The sequence below is a fragment of the Pristiophorus japonicus genome, chromosome 8 (assembly GCF_044704955.1).
Source record: "Pristiophorus japonicus isolate sPriJap1 chromosome 8, sPriJap1.hap1, whole genome shotgun sequence".
Classification (NCBI taxonomy): Eukaryota; Metazoa; Chordata; class Chondrichthyes; family Pristiophoridae; genus Pristiophorus; species Pristiophorus japonicus.
This window is the reverse complement of record NC_091984.1, coordinates 209797251-209817400: the sequence shown is the minus strand read 5'-3', so window position 1 is coordinate 209817400 and position 20150 is coordinate 209797251. Positions and strand designations below refer to the sequence as shown.

At 46.1% G+C, this 20150-nt stretch overlaps 1 protein-coding gene across 2 annotated transcripts in view; it reads left to right on the top strand.

The window, feature by feature from the left end:
• dtx1 (deltex 1, E3 ubiquitin ligase) overlaps window positions 1-20150 on the top strand; it is a 330151-nt gene that overhangs the window by 159243 nt on the left and 150758 nt on the right. The window lies entirely within an intron of this gene.

Here is a 20150-nt window from a genome sequence, read left to right as displayed (position 1 = left end):
TCCTCTCCTCTGAATAATTTTAACCTTCTTTGTGTAGCCAGATCAAAGAAATTGCCAAGGTGAAAACTAGCCGGTGAAGGGTTTGAAAATACTTAGCAAATGTTGTCTTCAGTGGGAGAGCAGCCACGTGCCGGCTTCACATAGACAACAATTGTTAAGATGTAATAGGCTTATTGTGAGGGTTAACAATTTTAGCCTTGATGCTAACTGGGCACATTCTTGCTCAATATTGCCCAATTAGACTACTGAAATGAGTAACTGAGGAAAGATTTGTTCTGTGGCTGCACAGTATCATGGTAAATAGAATCGGTAGGAACATGTTTACAATACTCATAGAAAATAGAACAATTCTCCTCCCACTATCTCCTGGGTTGTATTTCAGAAAACAAATATACCATCATTCCTTCATCGTCGCTGGGTCAAAATCCTAGAACTCCCTCCCTAACAGCACTGTGGGAGTATCTTCACCACACGGACTGCGGCGGTTCAAGAAGGCGGCTCATCACGACCTTCTCGAGGGCAATTCGGGATGGGCAATACATGCTGGCCTTGCCAGCGATGCCCCCATCCCATGAATCAATAAAAAAAAAAGCTAGGATAAACAGTATGGCATGAACTAAATGGGCATTTTTCTTTCTGGCGTATCAAAACTTGAAGGTCATGGTGTTTGCTCAGAATGTCTGGCTTATTTTGACCTAGCTATCAAAAAAGAAAATGAGGAGTTTTTATCATCAATGTACTGAGGCCAGACCAAGATATTACTGTTTCCATTATCTTGTCCCTATGTACAGCTGCCATTTTACAATAGAGTGATTGTTTCTGTTACAATTAGAATGCTATTTATGAAATTTAACATTAATTCATAATGTTATAATATAGTGCAACATTCTAATTAATGATGTATTATATCTGAATAACTTATTGATTACAATTTAAAAGAAATTGCAGACATCCCTTGTTATTTACTATTACTTTCTGGCTTCATGACTGAAATGTAATTAAACACTGACTACTTCACAATGCGGTGTTATTCATGGCACAATGTAGGACTGTTCCACTGCTGTCTGCACAGAGGGAAGTTCCTTTAGGCCCGATATTGGGACTGAAATGGGTGCCTAGCAACAGACTTATTTAGAGTGGGTGGTGGTTCCATTCATTACAAAACCCGACAGAAACTCCTATTCAGGGTCGTGACCCTACGTATTCATGTCCCAGCCTCATTCGCGTCTCTTCTACTGAATTTTTGCTGAAGTTACAGTGGCCCCAAGTTTCGCCATGATTTGCTCCTGATTTTTAGGAGCAACTGGTGTAGAACGGAGTATCTTAGAAATCGGAATTCTTGCCATTTAGTTTGCTCCAGTTCTAGTCAGTTAGAACAGTTTCACTTTGGAACAGAATTTTCTTTTCAAAAGGGGGCATGTCCGCCCACTTACGCCTGTTTTCAAAGTTTCGGCAGTGAAAACTTACTCCAAACTAACTTAGAATGGAGTAAGTGAAGATTTTTGTATGCTCGAAAAAACCTTGTCTACACTTTAGAAAACCAGGCGTAGGTTACAAATCAGGCGTAGGGAATGGGGGGGGGGGGGGGGTTTAAAGGGAAGTTTACAAACATTAAACACTTCAGTTTTACAAATAAAGAGCCATCATCAATAATAAATGATGATAACATCAATAAATCAACCAATAAATCAATCAAAAAAAATTAAAAGAAATAATTTAAAAATAAATAAATCAATAAATAAAACATTTTCTACTTACCGACTGCAGCACCGGGAGCCCTCCAACAAGCGTGCTGGGATGCCCCCCTCAGTGTGTCTCTGTCAGTGTCTCTATCTCTCTGTCTGTCTGTGTGTGTCTCTCATTCTCTGTCTGTCAGTGTCTGTGTTTCTGACAGCGAGGAGGGGGGTAGAGGGAGAGAGGGGGGAGCAGAGGGAGGGATGGGGAGAAGGGGGAGAAGCGGGAGGGGGGAAGGGGGGAGGAGGAGAAGGGGGAAGGGGGGAGGGGGGAGGAGGAAAATGGGGGGGGAAGAAAAAGGGGGGGGGAAGGAGGGGGGGAGAGAGGAGAGGGGGGGGAGAGGAGAGGGGGGGAAAGGAGATGGGGGGGGGGAAAGGAGAAGGGGGAGGGAGGCTGAATGGGCCGGGCCCAGCCGGGCCTGAGACTTTGGGCAGGGCCCAAGACTTCGGGCAGGGCCCGTCCCCAGCACCAGATTTACAGGTAGGTGGCGTTGGGTCGGGTCGGGATCGCGAGTCGGGGGGAGCGCGGGTCGGGGTCGGGGGGGTGGTGGGAGGGAGGTCGGTTCGGTTTGGGGGAGGGAGGGAGAGGGAGGTCAGGTCGGGGGGAGGGAGGTCAGGTCGGGTCCAGTCTGGGGGGGGGGGAAGCGGGAGTCGGGTCGGTGTCGGGTCCGGTCCGGAGGCGGGGGGTGGGGGAAGCGGGAGTCGGGTCGGGTCCGGTCCAGTCCGAGGGGGTCGGGTCGGGGGCGGGGGGAAGCGGGAAGCGGGAGTCGGGTTGGTGTCGGGTCCGGTCTGGAGGCAGGGGGCAGGAAGCGGGAGTCGAGTCGAGTCGAGAGGAAGCAGGAGCTGGCCGTGGGAGGAGCCTTATTCACGCAGCCCCAATGAGGCCATTCAGCCAGGGCAAGGGGCTGCGTGCTTCAGCCCCTCCCACACAGTTTTGAGCGCCTGGAGCTACTGCACATGCGCGCCCACTGCAGCGCGCATGTGCAGAGGTCCCGGCACTGTTTTCAGCGCAGGGACCTGGCTCCGCCCCCTACAGCTCCTGCTGCACTGCGCCGAGCTGCAAATGACCTGCAGGGAGCTGGAGAATCTGGAAGTTTTTTTTAGGCGCACTTTGTGGCGCGACAAACGGGTGTCCAGGTCGGGACTGCGCCGATCTAGGCGCGGCTCGAAACTTGGGCCCAGTGGGAGTGCACTGGACGAGCTGCAAATATTGACCCAGTCCTTCCAGGGTCACTGAACTCTGACCCAGATTGTGGAGAAATCCACTTTCTAATAGTGCAGTACCCTACCATATGGAGAATATTGTATCTATTTCTTGCTGAAGCTGTTGACTCTATTTGACAGGCATTTAATAAAATATTTGAGAAACTGGATTTCATAATAGAGATCCCACAAATAAATTATCGGGCTATGACTTGTGCTGTGAATAATTTTGCCTCCTGGAGATTTTTAACTGGAAACCTTCAGGATCACAGAAGTAAAAACCAGATCATTACCAGTTGGATTTCACAGCAGTCCACGGGTTGCAGTTCTTACAGAGGGCTATCTCTACGTTAATTATTAAATATGGTATTAATTAAATAGGTAAGAGCTCCCCTTTTAAGGACATTTTTCAGTTAGCACCTATTTGTTTTTTTCTCTGATACTTTAAACGAGTCTTGTGTTAAATATAAAAGTAGGAAATATAGCAGGCGATCATTGAATATTTTTAAGAATTATCTAATGCCTAGAAAGTCATCATAGGCAGTCCCTTGAAATCGAGGAAGACTTGCTTCCACTCTAAAAGTGAGTTCTCAGGTGGCTTTACAGTCCAATAGGGGAATTACAGTCTCTGTCACAGGTGGGACAGACAGTTGTTGAAGGAAAGGGTGGGTGGGGAGCCTGGTTTGCCGCACGTTCCTTCCGCTGTCTTCTGCATGCTCTCGGTGACAAGACTCGAGGTGCTCAGCGCCCTCCCGGATGCTCTTCCTCCACTTTGGGCAGTCTTGGGCCAGGAATTCCCAAGTGCCAGCTGGGATGTTACACTTTATCAAGGAGGCTTTGAGGTTATCTTTGAAGTGGTTCCTCTGCCCACCTGGGGCTTGCTTGCCCTGTAGGAGTTCCGAGTAGAGCACTTGCCTAGGGAGTCTCATGTCGGAATGAGCTGGTCGAGCGCTTCAATGCTGGGGATGTTGGCCTAAGCGAGAACGCTGACATTGGTGCGTCTATCCTCCCAGTGAATTTGCAGAGTCTTACGGAGACAGCGCTGGTGGTACTTCTCCAGTAATGGAACTCCATACTTCACATTCTTATTGTAATTTTATGTATGTCACCTCATTCCATGGAAGCCAAGGTTGGGATTCAGAATAAGTCCCTGAGGAGTGTGCAGATTTTTTGTAAGTCAACCTTTATATTCTCGGGTCCTGAATTGCTTTATATTTATAAAATATAACCTGGTGCTGATCCAGACATTCTGATGAAACTGCTCACATTTTTCAAGCACTTCATAGGATTAAATATGTAAATAAAGCATGAGTAAATATGTAAATAAAGTGTGGTTAAGAAGACCTACGGAATACTTGCCTTTATTAGCCGAGGCATAGAATGCAAGAGCAGGGCGGTTATGGAAAAGCTGTATAAAACACTAGTTAGGCCACAGCTTGAGTACTGCGTGCAGTTCTGGTCACCACATTACAGGAGAGATGTGATTGCATTAGAGAGGGTACAGTGAAGATTTACGAGGATGTTGCCTGGACTGGAGAATTTTAGCTATGAGGAAAGATTGGATAGCCTGGGTTTGTTTTCATTGGAACAGAGGAGGCTGAGGGGAGACCTTATTGACATGTATAAAATTATAAGGGGCCTAGATAGAAAAGATAGGAAGGACTTATTTCCCTTAGCAAAGGGGTCAAAAACCAGGGGGCATAGTTTTAAAATAATTGGGAGGAGGTTTAGAGGGGATTTGAAGGGAAATTACTTCAACCAGAGGGTAGTGGGGGTCTGGAACTCACTGCCTGAAAGGATGGTGGTGGCAGAAACACTCACCACATTTAGGCCCCAAGTTTCCACATGATTTGCTCCTGATTTTTAGGAGCAACTGGTGGAGAACGGAGTATCTTAGAAATCGGAATTCTCCACATTTAGTTTTCTGCAGTTCTAGTCAGGTAGAACAGTTTCACTTTGGAACAGAATTTTTTTTTCAAAAGGGGGCGTGTCCGGCCACTGACGCCTGATTTCAAAGCTTCCACAGTGAAAATGTACTCCAAACTAACTTAGAATGGAGCAAGTGAAGATTTTTGTACGCTTGAAAAAACCTTGTCTACACTTTAAAAAATCAGGCGCAGGTTACAAATTAGGCGTAGGGAACGAGGTGGAGGGGGGGGGGAGCGGGGGGAAGGGAAGTCATTAAATTCTACAATCAATCCTTAGTTATACTTATACAAATATTATACAAATAAATCAAACCTGAATAAAAATTTATAAGCAAAGAAAAGATTAAATAAACCATGTTCCTACCTGTGTGAAAGTGCTTCAGGCAGGCCTTTCAGGCAGCGGTGTGGCGTCAGTGTCTCGACGGCAGGCAGCAAGCAGCCTTCGAGCTGAGCTGCGGTGCTTGAGGCAGGCCTTCATTCCCCGCGAAGATGCAGCACCCGGACGGACTTGAGGCCATTCGGCCATGGGATTGCAGCGGCGTCAGTGGCTGGCCGGGAGCCGAAGAAAGAACAGCAGCAGCCTTCGAGCTGTGAGGGGGACTGACTGAGGCCATTTGGACAGGGAGAGGCAGCCACATCGACATCTTTATATTTAAATTTGCAGAATGGGTGCACCACATATTATGCAATGGTTTGCTTCCTCATGCAAGAAATTCTTTGTTCTTGGTGGAAGTTGATCCATTGCAGAGTTGAATTGGCACTTTTATTTCTCCAAACACACTGTCCTTAATTTGCAGACACCGGTTCTGCACGTTTAGCAGTGAAAAGCTGAACTCACTGATTTCAGCAGGTGATTTATTCAGCAGTGCTGCTAAAAGCACTCCCTCACACACAGAAATATCAAGAAAATTAAAATACAAGCCTTTGCAGGGGTCCAAGAAACAAATCTTCACTTTTTTTCTGCAGAACTTTTAAAAATGGCCGAGTGCCAATGTTTACTTCAGACTGCGCGTGTGCGAACGCTCCAACGCGCACGCGCAGGGTTGCCGGCACCAAGAAGCTTCATTTCAATTGTACCCGCCCCCTCCTACTTACAAAATCGGCGCGAGTGGTAGGCTCCGCCCCCTGTGTGCCGCGCCAAGCAGACATCGAGCTCCAGAATACCGCACTTTTTTTCCGGCGCCGTTTTTGGCGCGACAAACAGGCGCCCAGCTCTGAGGTGCGCCTTTTTCGCCGCGTGTGGAAACTTGGGGCCATAAAAAGTAACATAGAAACATAGGAAATAGGTGCAGAAGTAGGCCATTCGACTCTTCGAGCCTGCACCACCATTCAATAAGATCATGGCTGATCATTCACCTCAGTACCCCTTTCCTGCTTTCTCTCTATACCCCTTGATCCCTTTAGTCGCAAGGGCCATATCTAACTCCCTCTTGAATATATCGAACGAACTGGCATCAACAACTCTCTGCAGTAGAGAATTCCACAAGTTAACAATTCTTTGAGTGAAAAAGTTTCTCCTCATCTTGGTCCTAACTAGCTTACCCCTTAGCCTTAGACTGTGACCCCTGGTTCTGGACTTCCCCAACATCGGGAACATTCTTTCTGCATCTAACCTGTCCAGTCCCGTCGGAATTTTATATGTTTCTATGAGATCCTCTCTCATTCTTCTAAATTCCAGTGAATACAGGCCCAGTCGATCAAGTTTCTCCTCATATGTCAGTCCTGCCATCCCAGGAATCAGTCTGGTGAACCTTCGCTGCACTCCCTCAATAACAAGAACGTCCTTCCTTAGATTAGGAGACCAAAACTGAACACAATATTCTAGGTAAGGCCTCACCAAGGCCCTGTACAACTGCAGTAAGACCTCCCTGCTCCTATACTCAAATCCCCTAGTTATGAAGGCCAACATGCCAACATACTTGGATAGGCACTTCAAATGCTGTAACCTAGAAGGCTACGGACCAAGAGCTGGAAAGTGGGATTAGGCTGGATAGCTCTTTGTCGGCTGGCAAGGACACGATGGGCTGAAATGACCTCCTTCCATGCTGTAATTTTCTATGATTCTATGAGGTCATCACACTTGTGAAGCCACTTGCATTTCTAAACATGTGGAATTTTAGAATGAGATTTCTGTTGTACTATTAACAGTACTGTTACCTTTCACAATCTAAGAGAATAATGCTGACTTCTTATGAACTACAGTGCCTTCCAGTCCGAGAGCTGATTAATCGCTTCTGTTGCAATTAAGTGACGGAGCGATTGCCGCACCTCACGGCGACGTATGTGAGGCGGTGAATTTACTGGCGCAGGTCTGGTTATAATGGCAGTTTCAACTCTCTCCAAACTTGGGAGCCCAGTAATGCAACACAGCTTGCCAGATTATACATGTGACGAATTGTAATGATCAAAAGTGAAAGATCGAATCTTACTGTTGTGCATTAATAAATCTAAAGTGTCAGCCTTGGCTCTGTGTTTGGGCCTCACCTCCGAGTCAGAAGGCTGTGGGTTCAAGCCCCACTCCAGAAACGTAGAAACATAGAAAATAGATGCAGGAGTAGGCCATTCGGCCCTTCGAGCCTGCACCGCCATTCAATGAGTTCATGGCTGAACATGCAACTTCAGTACCCCATTCCTGCTTTCTCGCCATACCCCTTGATCCCCCTAGTAGTAAGGACTACATCTTTTTGAATATATTTAGTGAATTGGCCTCAATAACTTTCTGTGGTAGAGAATTCCACAGGTTCACCACTCTCTGGGTGAAGAAGTTTCTCCTCATTTTGGTCCTAAATGGCTTACCCCTTATCCTTAGACTGTGACCCCTGGTTCTGAACTTCCCCAACATTAGGAACATTCTTCCTGCATCTAACCTGTCTAAACCTGTCAGAATTTTAAACGTTTCTATGAGATCCCCTTTCATTCTTCTGAACTCCAGTGAATACAAGCCCAGTTGATCCAGTCTTTCTTGATATGTCAGTCCCGCCATCTCGGGAATCAGTCTGGTGAACCTTCGCTGCACTCCCTCAATAGCAAGAATGTCCTTCCTCAAGTTAGGAGACCAAAACTGTACACAATACTCCAGGTGTGGCCTCAACAAGGCTCTGTACAACTGTAGTAACACCTCCCTGCCCCTGTACTCAAATCCCCTCGCTATGAAGGCCAACATGCCATTTGCTTTCTTAACCGCCTGCTGTATCTGCATGCCAACCTTCAATGGCTGGTGTACCATGACACCAAGGTCTCGTTGCACCTCCCCTTTTCCTAATCTGTCACCTTTCAGATTATAATCTGTCTCTCTGTTTTTACCACCAAAATGGATAACCTCACATTTATCCACATTATACTTCATCTGCCATGCATTTGCCCACTCACCTAACCTATCCAAGTCGCTCTGCAGCTCACACTGCCACCCAACTTAGTGTCATCCGCAAATTTGGAGATGCTACATTTAATCCCCTCGTCTAAATCATTAATGTACAATGTAAACATATTGATCACACAATCTCTGCCACTTCTGTTCTGTACAGAGGGAATGCTACACTGCCTGAGGTGCTGTCTTTTGGATGAGATGTTAAACCGAGGCCCCGTCTGCCCTCACAGATGGATGTAAAAGATCCCATGGCACTATTTGAAGAAGAGCAGGGGAGTTATTCCGGTCTCCAGGCCAATATTCATCCCTCAACCAGCACCTAACCCAGATCATGTATTTCATTGTGCAGAAAGCTCCCACAAACATCAAATTGTGTGTCGGGCATCCTACATTACAACAGTGACTGCATTGCTAAAGTATTTAATTGGCTGTATAGCACTTTGAAATGTCCTGAGGCAAGATGGTATATGAATGCAAATCTTTCTTTATAAAGGGAAGTGCTGTCCAAGATGTCGACATCACTAATTTGGAAACGACTGAGGTAATTGCTACTCAGAGATCTAGCAAAATTCTAACGTGAAACTTGTTTGTGACAATTAAACAAAACTGATTTTGGTAACAAGCCAAGAAAAAAAGAATGGTTTCTGCACAGCTAAATCCAAAAAATGTAAAATTGTATTACTCAGACATAATTAGAATTCAAATTGCTGATGAATATTAGTCTAGCCCCAAGATTATTAGCACATTATTCAAGCTGAACAATTTAATTTAATTAATTCAATAATTTGTGTGTGTTATGCTTCACAATTTCTCCCTTTGGCTCAGCATTTGACTCTTGGGCTTGAGAACTCAACAACAACACATTTAGAACTCATCGGGAATGTGAATTATAAATATTCCTGTTTCATTACACCAATTTCTGTGCTGTTCAACTGGAGCAACCCCAGCATCAACAAACCATATCAGTGCAGCTGACTCCAGTACACCATGACAGCTAGAGAGGCTCCAGTGCCACATTTATAGATGTTGACTTGAGAGCAATGCTCAAAGTCTACTGTCACTTGGATTAAAGGCAATTTAAAGTGGTAATAAAATGCTTTATGGCTTTTGGGTGTTTCGCAGATTATTAACATTAGTGAATCTCATTGTAGTGTGGTAACATTGTCTTTGAAGTTATATAAATAGGAATTTATAAGACAACATGAAACCCTGTTTACTATTAAGAGGCAGAAGATTTGAGGTCCTTTAATGTATTTGACTGATAAGGCAGTTCAAACAGTGATTTAAGTCATCTATTAGCCTGAAACTTTGTCGGCCTTTACATGCTGCAGGCAGCTGGCAACCAACAATATCTGGCATTAGAAATGCTAATCAGGGATAATAAAGGCCATGTAGCCGTGTATAAGGACACTGAGGTGAGATAACGTGTATGATGGCTTCTGCATCTCACTGATAAGGAAGGAGAGATTTGTTTTCATTGTCACAACAAAAGCATAAAAAAAGCTGTGATAAAAGGGCTGTGATAAAAGCTGTGATAAAAGCTGTGGATCGCAAGGAACTCTGGTTAAGATTTGTGTATTGGTTAGACTTGGTAGGATTAGGTCTTTAGTGGCCATCTCAATTCATTAACTACTTCTGGTCATGGCAAGCAATAAAGAAAGAACCTGTATTTATAAAGAGTCTCATCATGCCTCGAGATGTCCCAAAGTGCTTCACAAACAATGGATTACACAGCAAGATCACATAAATGGCAACTGAATGAGTGGCCAGATAATCTATTTTTGATGGTGTTGGTTCAGGGAGAAATTTTCTCTTCTGCAAATGGTGCCTTGGGATCTTTTACATCACTTGAGCAGGCAAACAGGGTCTCAGTTTAATGGGCCCAAGTTTCGGCCTCAGTTGCTCCTGATTTTTTGGAGCAACTGGTGTAGAACAGAGTATCTTAGAAATTCAAATTCTCGGCATTTAGTTTGCTCCAGTTCTAGTCAGTTGGAACAGTTTCACTTTGGAACAGAATTTTTTTTTCAAAAGGGGGCGTGTCCGGCCACTTACGCCTGTTTTCAAAGTTTCGTCAGTGAAAACTTACTCCAAACTAACTTAGAATGGAGTAAGTGAAGATTTTTGTACGCTCGAAAAAACCTTGTCTACACTTTAGAAAATCAGGCGTAGGTTACAAATCAGGCGTAGGGAATGGGGGGGGGGAGGTTTAAAGGGAAGTTTACAAACATTAAACACTTCAGTTTTACAAATAAAGAGCCATCATCAATAATAAATGATAAAAACATCAATAAATCAACCAATAAAATCAATAAAAAATTAATAAGAAATAATTTTTTTTTAAATCAATAAATAAAACATTTTCTACTTACCGACTGCAGCACCGGGAGCCCTCCAACAGCGTGCTGGGATGCCCCCAGCCCCCCAGTGTGTCTCTGTCAGTGTCTCTATCTCTGTCTGTCTGTGTGTGTCTCTCACTCTCTGTCTGTCAGTGTCTGTGTTTCTGACAGCGAGGGGAGGGGGAGGATGGGGAGGGGGGTGGAGGGGAGGGGGAGGAGGGGTGGTGTAGTGGGGGAGAGGGGGTGTAGTGGGGGAGAGGGGGTGTAGTGGGGGAGAGGGGTGAGAAGGGAGGGGGGGTGAGAAGGGAGGGACGGGAGAGGGGGTGAGAAGGGAGAGGGGGTGAGAAGGGAGGGGGCGTGAGAAGGGAGGGAGGGGAGGGGGCGTGAGAAGGGAGGGAGGGGAGGGGGGTGAGAAAGAAGGGAGGGGGGAGAGAAGGGAGGGAGGAGGGGTGAGAGAAGGGAGGGAGGGAGGGGAGAGGGGGTGAGAAGGGAGGGGGCGTGAGAAGGGAGGGAGGGGAGGGGGGTGAGAAAGAAGGGAGGGGGGAGAGAAGGGAGGGAGGAGGGGTGAGAGAAGGGAGGGAGGGAGGGGAGGGGGGGAAGAGAAGGGAGGAAGGGGAAGGGGGAAGAGAGGGAGAGAGAGAGAAGGGAAAGAGAGAGAGAGAAAGAAAGGAGAGGGAGGCTGAACGGGCCGGGCCTGGCCAGGCTCAAGACTTCGAGCTTAGACTTACCGGATTGACAGGTAGGTGGCATTGGGTCCGGGGTCCGGGGGGGTCGGGAGCGCGGATCGGGGGCAGAGATCAGTCGGGGGGGGGGGGAGAGATCGGGCGGGAGCGGAGGTCGGTCAGGGAGGGGGGGGGGGGGAAAGGTCGGGAGCGGTGGAAGCGGAGGTCAGGTCGGGGGGGGCGTATGGGGAAAGGTGGGAACGGGAGTCAAGTCGGGTCCGGGGGCGGGGAGCGGGAGTCGAGTTGGGTCGGGAGGAAGCAGGAGCTGGGCGTGGGAGGAGCCTTATCCACGCAGCCCCAATGAGGCTATTCGGCCAGGGCTAGGGGCTGCGTGATTCGGGCCCCTCCCACACAGTTTTGTGCGCCTGGAGCTACTGCACATGCGTGCCCACTGTAGCGCGCATGTGCAGAGGTCCCGGCACTGTTTTCAGCGCCGGGACCTGGCTCCGCCCCCTGCAGCTCGTGCCGCGCCACGCCGAGGGCCAGAGGACCTGCAGGGAGCCGGAGAATCTGGAGGTTTATTTTAGGCGCACTTTGTGGCGCGAAAAACGGGCGTCCAGGTCGGGACTGCGCCGTTCTAGATGCGGCTCGAAACTTGGGCCCTACGTCTTATCTGAAAGATGGCACTTCCAACAATGCAGCCCTCCCTCAGTCACTGTAATAGGGCTGGAACCTCCAACCTTGTGACGCATACGACTTTCCCTCGTTCTGTGCTGATATCCCATCCTATTTCGGGCAAGTTTGTGGAGAAGAACTCAGTCCACTGCAGCTTGAAAAGTGGCGGAGGAAAATGCTCTAAAATGGGACGAGATTCAAAAAAGAGCAGTGTGAGGAGGTGCTGGTGACAGTGCATTTCATTCCATTGAACGTTATACATTCAATTATTGTTTGGATAGCATTCTAGATGTGTAATTTACTGACACTCTACAGCAGACATGATTTCAAATTAGGTATCAGTGAGCTTACTCGTAGTTATTCTCCAATCCAAGCTGCTCTAGGCCCACTCAATGGCCATATTGCAAAGATAAGACGAGGAGAAAAATGAATGAGTAGGTGTCGAGCATAAGAAAGTTGCATGACAGGTAAAAGAAGAGAGACCGAGAGAAAAGACCATTTTCAGAGCAAAAGACAAAAGGACAACAAAGACACACCGAGATCTGTACAGAAATGGGAGAGAGAAGGAAACCGATCAAGAACAAGAGATACTGTTTTGTAATGCATATTTTATAGCAATACATACATAGAGCTCTCGAGCAACTTTGGGACCTATCAGTCTCCAGCCGTAATTACATAAGAACATAAGAAATAGGAGCAGGAGTAGGCCATTTGGCCCCTCGAGCCTGCCCCGTCATTCTGTAAGATCATGGCTGATCTGATCTTGGCTTCAACTCCACTTTCCTGCCTGTTCCCCATAACCCTTGACTCTGCAGTTCAAAAATCTGTCTATCTCTGCTTTAAAGATATTCAATGACCCAGCCTCCACAGCCCTCTGGGGTAGAGAATTCCAAAGATTCACGACCCTCTGAGAGAAGAAATTCCTCCTCATCTTTGTCTTAAATGGGCGACCCCTTATTCTGAAATTATGTCCCCTAGTTTTAGATTCTCCCACGAGGGGAACATCCTCTCAGCATCTACCCTGTCAAGCCCCTCGGAATCTTATATGTTTCCATAAGATCACCTCTCATTTTTCTAAACTCCAATGAGAATAGACCTAACCTGCTCATAAGACAACCCTTTCATCTCAGGAATCAACCTAGTGAACCTTCCCTGAACTGCCTCCAATGCAAGTATATCCCTCCTTAAATACGGAGACCAAAACTGTACGCAGTACTCTAAGTGTGGCCTCACCAACGCCCTGCATAGTTGTAGCAGGACGACCCTACTTATATGCTCCAACCCCCTTGCAACAAAGGCCAACATTCCATTTGCTTTCCTAATTACTTGCTGTACCTGCATACTAATTCTGGCGCGAGACGGGTGAAATACTAAGGAAAACGGCTGGTTGATTCATAAGGGGCGGAACCTCTATCTGCCTCTTACAAGGCAAGTGGAGGCAAGGGGATGGAGCCAGAGGTGTGGGCTCCCTACGCTGGGAATCCCTAGTCTATCGGCTCACTCAAAGCCGGTGTATCAATGGGGGCCAGTGTGCCGCATGAGTTGAAATGTGCTGGCTTTGACAAGGATGCATGTGGCCCCCACTAGTGGCTCTAAGCTAGGAAAGTTGCTTGGACTCTCAAAGAGGGTCATTCTGAAAAATGTATTGATCGATAAGTCCCCTTGCCAAGGGGTTCATGGTCGGGGTCAGGGCAACCCTCGCAGGTGGGTGGTGGGGTTTCCCGAAGCTGTGGATGGCAGACTGCCAGGGATGCTTTTGATGTGGCACTTGAGCCCGCTTGTTCCAGGATAAGTGGGTGCCATCCCACTGAACTCTGGTGGGATCATCACTGGAGGGTATCAACATAATCACCATGATCACGATCCACGGCTTTACAGCCCCATAATCATTTGGGAACAATATTATTTTAAATAAACATAAGAACATAAGAAATAAGAGCAGGAGAAGGCCATACTGCTCCTCGGGCCTGCTCCGCCATTTAATACGATCATGGCTGACCTGATCATGGACTCGAGTCCACTTCCCTGCCCGCTCTCCATAACTGCTTATTCCCTTATCGTTTAAGAAACTGTCTATTTCTGTCTTAAATTTGTTCAATATCCTAGCTCTCTGAGGCAGCAAATTCCACAGATCCACAACCCGCTGAGAGAAGAAATTTCTCCTCATCTCAGTTTTAATTGGGCGGCCCCTTATTCTAAGATTATGCCGTCTAATTCTAGTCTCCCCTGTCAGCAGAAACGTCCTCTCTTTATCCACCTTGTCAAGCCCCCTCATAATCTTATACGTTTTGATAAGATCACCTCTCATTCTTCTGGATTCCAATGAATAGAGGCCCAACCTATTCAACCTTTCCTCATAAGTTAACCCCCTCATCTCTGCAATCAACCTTGTGAACCTTCTCTGAACTGCCTCCAAAGCAAGTATATCCTTTATTAAATATGGAAACCAAAACTGCATGCAGTATTCCAGGTGTGGCCTCACCAATACCCTGTACAACTGCAGCAAAACTTCCCTGCTTTTATACTCCATCCCCTTTGCAATAAAGGCCAAGATACCATTGACTTTCCTGATCACTTGCTGTACCTGCATACTATCCTTTTGTGTTTCATGCACAAGTATCCCCAGGTCGCACTGTACTGCAGCACTTTGCAATCTTTTTCCATTTAAAAAATAACTTGCTCTTTGATTTTTTTCTGCCAAAGTGCATGACCTCACACTTTCTAACATTATACTCCATCTGCCAAATGTTTGCTCACTCACTTAGCCTGTCTATGTCCTTTTGCAGATTTTGTGTGTCCTCCTCACACATTGCTTTCCTCCCATCTTTGCATCGTCGGCAAACTTGGCTACGTTACACTCATGTACAAGAACATTTGATACTGTTGGCTTGAGTAGAGTTGAGGAGGACTTTCCTGGAACAAACATCAATGAATGACAGGTTTATAGTTGAAGGCATTAACCTCAGGTCTTGAAACAAATGTATTTGCATGGAAATGGTTATGTCCACTATTACAGCAGAAGCCTGTTAACTTATTTATATTAATTCTTGCTTTTTCTGAAATGTTTTCCTACAACCGACCAGTAATTCCCACTCCTTTATGTGTTTGTAATGTGAGCAGTGCACTTAGCTTCTTTGGCTGTAAGTAGCGCTGTCTGCAAATCTTTCATTCAATAATGTTATCTGTTTCATTCTATGGCCAGTTTCTGTGTCCAGTGAATTGGAAAAGCCATTTTATTGGCTAAACAACTAATGGCACCTGATCTGAATGGCCAATAAGAGTGATCTTCAAGCTGTTGTGCTTGCTTTTTAATGTTTGGTCCCATACCCCTACAACTTGTTGTTTTGAAAAAGGCACTGACCCCCTATTCAAATCTGGGAATATATTGCGAATGGAAGTGGAATTGGGGATGGCAGTGGGTGGGGTGGGGAATTGGCTTGTAATGAGGGCCTTTGTTCCATAATAATACTTTGCCAGGCAACATGAGTAAATTGCACTTCTGCCTGTAGAGCACATTGGCCAGACCCTGGATAAGTCAAAGTTTGGTAGCCATTTTGACCTCTTCAGTCCCCCTTGTAATCTGATTGGTTAGTCTTTAGCTTCATGGGACTTCCAGTGCATGTATTTTGATGTGTAGTTCATTTATTGTGATTCAGTCTTCATTTTACGTGCTTGTTATCTTTATTATATTTCTTGGGCTAGACTTTCCACTTCACATCGCCCATCTATGGCCCAAAATGGACCTCTATCGTCCATTTTGAGCAAAAAGTGGAAACTAGGCCCAAAATATCGTTGGAAAAATAGGCCCCCAAGTTTCCAATTTGATCGCTGAGATGATCGCCCACACAAGACCCATCCCAAGTTTCAGCACTTAGCATGCACTTCACTGGGCTGATGCAAGGCACCAAAAGAGTGCTCAAAAATAGTTGCTTTTTCAGGGCCTTAGAGAGGGAAATGGGCACTACAGACGCCATTTTTAGCCTCTGAGGAAGGGTGGAGAATTGTTCTGAGTTATTTAGAGAGTAAAATTGATGCAAATTGTACTCAGAAATTTGGGACAGGGAATATAAATAGGTATTATCACCTTATTTATGCATATATTGGAATTATTTATTAAATAGCTTTTACATAGTGAAGTTATTTAATGATATTCCGTGGGGAAACAGAATAAACAAACAAATCCGCATGAAGAACTGTACGTTGTAAAACTTATGTAAGTAAGAGAGAAAGTTCAAAAGTTGTAGAAATTTTTTTTTTAATTAACAAAGAACTAATGAACAACACCCTCCCTCCAACCCCCCACCCCCCGTACCAACCCACCCTTCTCTCAAAATCCCCAAAACGTTACAAGAAGAAGAATGAACATTTTACAGAACAAGTGGCCATTTAAGTAATGATAACAAGTGACCATTTCAGTCACGCTAACAAGTGACCATTACAGTGATGACAACAAGTGACCATTTCAGTCATGCCAACAAGTGACCATTTCAGAAAGAATGGAAAGGGAACAGTTAAGTAATGATAACAAGTGAACAAGTGAACAAGTGAACATTTAACTATTGAATACAATTGGCCAATTTAGTAACAATAATAACAAGAGTATAATAAATTGGTAATAACAAGTGAATATTTTAAAACAGGTGAACTATTGAGAAGCACTCCCCCCTCCCGACCTGCGGCCACGTTTCCCTCCAGATCCTATCCCATCCCGTGTTCGCATCCCACCGCCCGCTTTGGTCTACACAGACCGACACCAAGACGTCGTGTAGAGTGGGATGTTAAGACTTCCTGCCGTGGTGACGGTGACGGAGAGGAAGCGGAAGCCTGAGGCTCCACTTCCGAGTCCGGAGAAACTGTGTCCTCCGTACTCACTTGCGTGCTCGGGGTCTCGCTGCGAGCAGACACGACACCTTGGGGTGCAGCGCCCTGTCCAGCCAGCAACGCATGCCGTAGGGCATTGGTTGCGGCTGTCTGTTGCCGAATCGCCTCCAACGTCTCCCGAGCAGTCTGTGACTGCTCAGAAGACCAGTTGGAGAAATTCTGGCAGAACTCGCTCCAGGATGCTGGAAACTAGCTCCAGTTCGCAGAGAACTGGCTCCAGTTCGTAGTGAATCCAGCGAACCCCTGGATAAGGTCACGACCAATCGTGACCGTCTCCCTGCACAGGGAAATCAAGCTCTCTGTCTGGCCCTCCATGGTAGGCTTGCTCGCCACGCTGACGAGACCTCCGTGGGGTCGGCGTTTGCAATGTGACGTGCCTTGGCCTCACCACCTGCACACCGCTTGGTCCCGGTGCTTCTTCCATCTCATGGCCGCAGGTTGTTCCCCTCCCCCCCACAAAATCCTCTTCCTCTTCTTCCGTCTCGTCAATCTCCTCCTCCTTCCTGCTGATATACCACAGCAGCAGGAGTCCGCAGTGGCTCCCCTTCCTTCTCAGTCTCCTGTGATCTCGGCGAAGTTTCAGAGGTGGTGATAGTGGATTCCACCGGCTCGACAACCACTTGACCTTTAATTTGATAAACAACGTTTAACGATTCAAATCATTGCATTACAATTTTTCTCCAACTGAAAACATCGCAATGCTTTCCATTGCCCCATATGCACAAGTGATCACAAGGTTTAACATGACCTAACATGACCTCATTCGAAGATCTATAGTACATCACAATTATATATCAGATTATGTTATAATTGCATAACATTACATGCGTAACTATGATATTTTCAATATTTACTAATGATTCACACATTGCACAATGCACATTTCTCATTGGTCACATGTCTCAAGGATGGGTTCGGCCACACCACGCGATGTGACCGAACGGCTTTCTGGCCCCACCGAGGACACCGCGAGCTCCTCGAACTGGCTTAGTGTGTGCATCATGGCAGCACCCTGACCCTTCTTCTGTAAATGATACGATAACATTGCATGGCATAAGCAAATGGATCAGGCAATTTAAGACATTGAAGACATTTAAGACTGACAGATTTAAATGCTGTATTACAAATTAGCATTACGTTGCATATTTCGCACTACAACATTTAACTTTATGCTGTGTTGCGTAAAATTTAGTTATGTTTAAATGTAACCCAATAACATGCAGATTCTAGTTACTATTTAGATCACTAAATAATACATAAATATAAATTTCAACTTACTCTCGCAGCTGCCAGTAGGCTGTTCCACCGTTTGCGGCACTGGTGGTCCGGTGTGTGCGTTTCATTGGAGGCCGATGTGACTACGTCGGCAATTTCAGATCAATTCCTGCGATATGCACGGGGTGGAGGTTTCCCCTGCCCACCCCGTGTCAGATCCTCCCACCTGGAGCTGACAGCATTTACGAGGGCCTCATTTGCCTCTTCGCTGAAGGGTTTGGCCCTTCTCTTTCCTGCACCTCCCTCCGTTCTTTAAATATATCTGTAATTTGGATAAGACTTTCTGACCTGCTTCCTCTCTCTCTCTCTCTCTCTCTCTCTCTCAGACCCACCCAGAGCTTCTGAGCATGTGTGAAGACCCTTGACCTCTCAAAACGCGGGAAGAAGCATCAAACTGAAAAAAAAATCAACCTGCACGTGCACAGCAATGCGTTGCTAGGGATGCTTTTTTTTTCATTCACTTCCGTTTTCTTTGGGCGATCAGGAGATCACCGAGAAATGACATCGCCCATTTGACATCGCTGGGCTAAGGCCGAGTGGAAAATCGCAAAAAAAAAAAAAAATGGGCCTTGAGCTGACGATCAGCACGGGCGATAGGTCCCGCATCGCTGGAACAAGGCCCATTTTTTTCAGCCTTAGCATGAAAGTGGAAAGTCTAGCCCATTATATTTTAACAAGATTGTGTATAATGTGTGCCATCAGACATTTTGTATAACATTTCTGTGATATGACCTCCGTGTTACACCCAATCATAGCCAACTGCATTAAGGTAAAAATTTAAACACTTCATAAATTCATTGCAACTTCTTAAAATTGATTGGTTGATATACGGATGTATTCCACCTGCCATAATGGCACGTAATTTGCGATCGCAAGATCTCTGTCACGAGAAGTTTGCCTTTTTCGAGGCTCAGTTGATTGCAGCACTCTTGCCTTCGGCCTTCCCAGCAAAGAGCTGCTGTAATGTCATCAAACTGTCTAAGCAGCCAATCACATTGAAAATTTTCACAGACAGGAAATGAGAAGCTGCTTTTACAGACTTTTTAAAACATGTTAGGGAGTGAAATAAAGCTTGAGACTTTCACTTGTGGATAAGGTGGAAGCGGAAATATCATGAACAAACTTGGAAAACATTTTTTTTTTAAGTTTTAAAATGTTTTTACATTTTTATCACAATGGAGAAATTTAACACTCCACAAATATTAAAAATTAGATTTTCAGGGCCAGAATGTTTGTTTACCAGTCAATACACTGTTAAAACTCCAGTTACACCTATTCCAATAAGGCTTAACCTTTAATGGGGTATTTAACACAGATATCACCGCGTTTTGCTGACTGTACTGATTACTCTGATGGCTGGCTGTAGGGAGGGGTCCACAGCTCAGCCAGTGTCAGAGCAGTGAATGACCGACCAGGCGCTCACGGCTTGCGCTAAATCCTGAAGTTGCGGGTCAGTTTCAGAGGGGTAATGATGGTGAATGCTGATAATTTGCCGTGATTACCCACCGCAACTTCCTGGCCATTCAATAATAAAAATGGAGCTTAACTTAATTCAGTTGTAGTATATCAGTGGCTCTAATGATACACACGTGTTGCAATATAATAAAACCGCGTATCCTCCGACTCACCCTAAGTAATGCCACTCGAGTTCTACTAATTCTTATTCTTAAAAAAACCTTGGCTCCAGAGATCCCCGGCTGTTCCTGTGGACTCCCGCTGGAACAATTGCAAAATTCCAGCCTTGCGCCAATGTTTCTAGGATATCCCATGTGCGGGTAGAGACTCTACTTGCCCCTCCAGGGTCATTGATGTGAGGGGCTGGGCCAGGGGCAGGGACTCCTGTAGATAGGACTTGCTGCTCCTACATACTTGGTGGGATCAGCGTACAAATGGTGCAGACACGACCCGACCTCGAGGGTGAAATTGGGGCCTGAACCCCCGAATTCTGAGGAGCAAGAAATCTTTGGAAGCGGCGTAAAGCTGCCCACTTTGTAAAGGGGCTGCTCAAGATTGTTCCTCATTAGAGGGGGAGGCCCAGCATCCTCCTGCTCCAGGCCAACCAGCCACGACTGCTGTTCCTGGGGTATTCT